Below are 4,800 nucleotides of genomic sequence, written 5' to 3' on the forward strand. Positions count from 1 at the left end.
ACTATTGAATACATTGGGATGTTTTTTGGGTTCTATGGAGCCATTTTGTGAGATGGCTGAAATGCAAATATAATGGTATTAAAATGCTACGGACTATGCTTCAAATTTTATATATATTAGTGCTCCTAATTCCAGTATCAGTCCTCTCAAAATCAAATTACGATATATTCGATCTTCTTCTCTACAATACTACTCTTGCTTTCGGATTTGGCAGTGGCTTTTATTAAAAAAAAAGGTTATTTGTTGTTTTCCTGAAAAGTTATTTGATGTTCATTAATGAAAAAGATTATTTGTTGCTCCCTAATTACCCATAAATTTATTAAATAACAATTACTAACTAATTACCCAACAATTAAATTTATTACATAATTAATACTTTGAAGTTTCATTAGTTTATTACATAATAAATTTTGCTTTTGGAGTTTCAAAAATTTCACTGTTACAGTCCTCTTTTAAACAATTTTACCAAACAAGGGCAGAACAGTCATTTTTTCCAGAAATAGCTGCTTTGTAACTGTTTTCACACAGCTGCACCAAACAGATAGCCAGCTTCCCTGCAGTTGTTTCCCCGTTGTTGCTTCCCTGCAACAGCTTCCTGGGATAGCACAGCTGCAGCTGAAAGCTGGGAAGCTGCAGCTGCGTTCAGCTGTGCCAAACAGAGCCTAAGTTAAGATTTAGTTGTGATGTCTTAACACGTGCTTAGTGAACTTTAGTGTTTTAATTAACTCATAGATAGGGCAACTAGTCATTCATTTGATGTTATATTTAAGGATTATAATAAGTACATGCGTACCCTTAACTGTAAACCTAATCATTAAGGAATTTTGTACCCTTCTTGATTGAACTTGAGCTTGTAGTGTTTTAAAGGTGTTTGTAATTGATTGTGTTTCTTTTCTAAACCTCATTAAATGATTTTAGATTAACCCTAGTTCACTACGAAGCACTTAAGTCTCTATGGGTAAATTTGTAATTCTGAAAATGTTAAATGAAATGAACTTAATTCTTATTAATAAATCATATTATCATTTAACCATTGATTTGGGCTTCAAATTAGTGAGTTATTATCTTTCTAACTAAAGCCCCTCACATTAGGATCATCAAAAACTTAATTATTTTCCAACCCATAACAATTTGATTAATTATAATTTTACCTTTGTTAGATTAGAAAATAAACTGAATTGGTTCCTACCATTTAACACATTGTGTTTCAATCACCTTAGAGAGCTAATTATCATAACCATTACCCATTTATCCTCTGATCTGACCTAAATCTTAATTGGAGTTCAAAATTTCATAATTACCATTTTACCCCTAAGGTTCTTTACTTCATAATTCTTTCAACTTAACTCCAAAGACTTTGAAACTTTGTTGTTACCCTAGTTGATATTTTTTTATTATTTAATTTTTAATAATTATTGTAGTCCTAAAATATGAATTTTTAAAGCTAATTAATTTAGTTAACCAAAATAACTTTTCTATCCTTAAAAATTATAAGATTTACCTAAGTCAAAGAACTTATACGAATAATTTTCATGAATTTTTGAATTTTAGTTTAAGTTTAATATTTTTAATTTATTTTAAGGAATAAATAAATATAAAATGCAATTTTTCAAAAATTCATTTTTACATTTTTCATAATTCTCTATGATTCCAGAGAGTTCAAGGAAATTTTTTTTATATTTTTATGTTTTATATTTATATTTATATTATTATTTTATTCAAAATAAGGAAAAATACAATTAAATACTAAAAATACATTTTTACTTCTTTAAAAATTTATAAAGATACTTTTAAGTTATTCTCTATGATTAGGGAATCATTTGTGATATTTTGAAGTATGTTTATATTTTTGTGATTTTTAATTATTTTAAATTATTTTAAAATTGAAAAATAGATCAAAATTAAACTTCTTATTTTGACTTCCATTTTATATTTCCTAAATTCCTCTAGTCTTAAAAAATAGTTCAAACCAATTTTCAACAGTTTTTTATTTTTTTAGATAATTTTTTTTAGCAAAAATTTCTATATACTTAGAAAATACTTTTTTATATTGAAAATACAAGACCATTTTATTTACGTTGGGATATTTTGGTGATTTTTTGAATTATTTTGTATTTTTTTTAATTTTTAATAATTTTTATTGATTTTAAATAAAAAAATCCATCTTAACTTTTTTAAATTAAATTTTTTAATTTTCTTAAGGTACTTTGACCATAATAAACCTGCCAATCTCGATTTTATATGTTTCTGCCCTTTATTTTATTTTTTGTAATTATTTAATTAAAATAATACTAAAAGTTCTAGAAAATTAAGATTATTGATCATAGGGGTGTTCTGTGACTTTAGAAAAATTAAAAAACACTCCTAAGCACATGAAGAGTAAGACCTCCAAATTTCACATCATTTTGATTAATAGTTAATTTTTTATGATTTAAACATTTTTCAATGTATTTAATTAATTTAAAAATAAATATAAGGTAAACATTTTCTTATTTTTAGTTCACATTACTCTCCTCTGTTTACTTGAGTGCAAAAGTATTTTTTATTTTATTTTTGAGATCTTTCTACACCAAGATATGTATTTTTAAAGTTTCAAAATTAATTTTAAATAGAAAAAACCCTATTTTTCTACTCATTCGACTCGACACCTCGTCATCCTCAGCAGTTCCGAACTCCCACGAGGTGTGCTTTAGTTGTATGACCTTTCCATGCAAGTGCTTACTCATCCCGCTATTTCACGTATCGCACTCCCATCCGCCTTCATCTCAGCCGCTCGTTCGATACACATGGAAGGGCGACACCCGTTCATCATCCTCGAACGCTAGCACCCGACAACCATCCAACTTCTAACCCGAGGATCTCATTGATACTTAATGAAATTAAATGTGGTTTATTCCTACACCTTCTCTAAGTGAGACAAACCTATCAATATGATTAAATACGTATGAAATACATATTTCTTTTACGAAGGTCCAATCCAAAGAAAAATTTAGGGATTTCGGGTTATACCATTCCCTAAGAGGTGGGGTATCAATTTGGTTGGTTAGAGACGACCACCTTGACCTCATGAACCTCCTAGAAGTGTCACATTGAATTGTGGTTGGGTCTAAGTATGATCTTGACCAAAGGGTGGATCGGGCTTGGTCCTTGACTAGGTTAAAGAGCTCGGGAATAAGGGATTTGATTGGGGAAGTGATTTAGGCTGTGTTGAAGCTTTTGGAAGGCTCAATTTGTAGCAATGTGGAGTTTAGTGGAAAGGCCACAATCGTCATTGTTTTCGTTCGTTTTTCTCTCTTTTATTTTAGGAGTCGCCAACATGTCGATTGTCGTATACTTCCCTTATTCGAATAAATCTTCCGCCTGAATTAGAAGAGTGATTTTAACAGGAGAGGAATCAAATAATAAGGGACACTAGTGTGGTCCATTTTGTCGTTCAGGGTCTTTTGGACCAATTTTTCAATAATCAGGCCCAAAACGATAATTCACACATATTTACCCTCCCGGTGAAATTGCGGCATAACGAACGTCCTCCCTAAGTGACATCGACGTTCTGGACTCACTCGAGTGGTCCGTTTCGTCATCCGGGGTCATCTGAACGAGCTCACTGGTGATCGGGCCAATTCGAGCCAATTTCACGAGCAATGTGGCGAATAATACTTATTGGCCTAATCAAAGTTGTCTGACGAACAAAATGCCGATTGGCCTTCACTTAAGTGAAAGCCATAGCCTAGTTGAATGACCTTAGCTATGTCCCCCTCAACACGTGCTTAAAGGCCCTGGGTGGGTGTCAGAACTACCAGATGTTACGAACGGACCGTAAGCTATCCCGAGTCAAGCAGGTGGACACCCTACATTTATGACATCAAAAACTGATGCCAACAATCATGGTTTTCAATTGAGAAATTAGGGTTTTGGGCTTAGTTTGTGGGCTGAAAGATGGCAGGGATGAACTTTGCAAGGCTAAGGGAATGTTTTGGAGCAATTTTAGTAGGGCTTTGCCAAGTTTAGTGCATCACCTCTCTTTGGTCGTGAGGTGGTGGTTTTTTATAAGTAGGGAAGGGGGCCTCAATTTGGTTGGTCAGTGGGTGTAAAGTGCTATGTAGGTGGAGGGGAGAAGAGAGAAACTATCCAATGTGAGTGAGCTACATTGGATGGGCAGAATTTAGAGTTTTAGTCACCGGTGATCTCACAGGTTTGGTGTTTTTTGGAGACTAGGGTGGCTGAGCAGGCCAAGGGTGGTTGTTAGATAGCTCAGAGAGGTCAGGGGTGGAGAATTGTGGAGGCAATTGGGTCGTGCCAAGTGGTCAAGGGTGGATCAAATAAGAATGGGGTTTAGGCCTCTTTTGGGTTTGACTTGGGGTTAGCACTTGGAAATGGCTTGGTCCACCTCCTCATGGTGGCTGGTATGGTCTTCTTAGTCTTTGGGTTCATTACAAGAAGTCACATCCAAGAGGTTAGGCTTTAAATTTAAGCTTGGCATGAAGAATGAGGTGGTGAGGCAAAGTTTGGGGGGCTTAAAAGCACGTTCTCTTGCCACTTAGGGTATGGTGGACTTTCCCATGGCTCATATGACTCACATGTGGCTTAAAGGAGACTCCATGGCATGCATGTGGCTGACCAAAGTAAAATATGTTGAGATTTTTGTACCTCTTTTATACTGTTTTTAATGATGATGCACTTTAAAGAAATGTATTTTTGATATTTTGTTGCAGGAATGATGAATTAAGGTCAATGGAGCAAAAAGATGCAAAAAGGAGCGAATTTGGAGCAAAAAGGACCAAAATGTGGAGAATTGTACTA

The sequence above is a fragment of the Phalaenopsis equestris genome, unplaced genomic scaffold (assembly GCF_001263595.1).
Source record: "Phalaenopsis equestris unplaced genomic scaffold, ASM126359v1 Scaffold000141, whole genome shotgun sequence".
Taxonomy (NCBI): domain Eukaryota; kingdom Viridiplantae; phylum Streptophyta; class Magnoliopsida; order Asparagales; family Orchidaceae; genus Phalaenopsis; species Phalaenopsis equestris.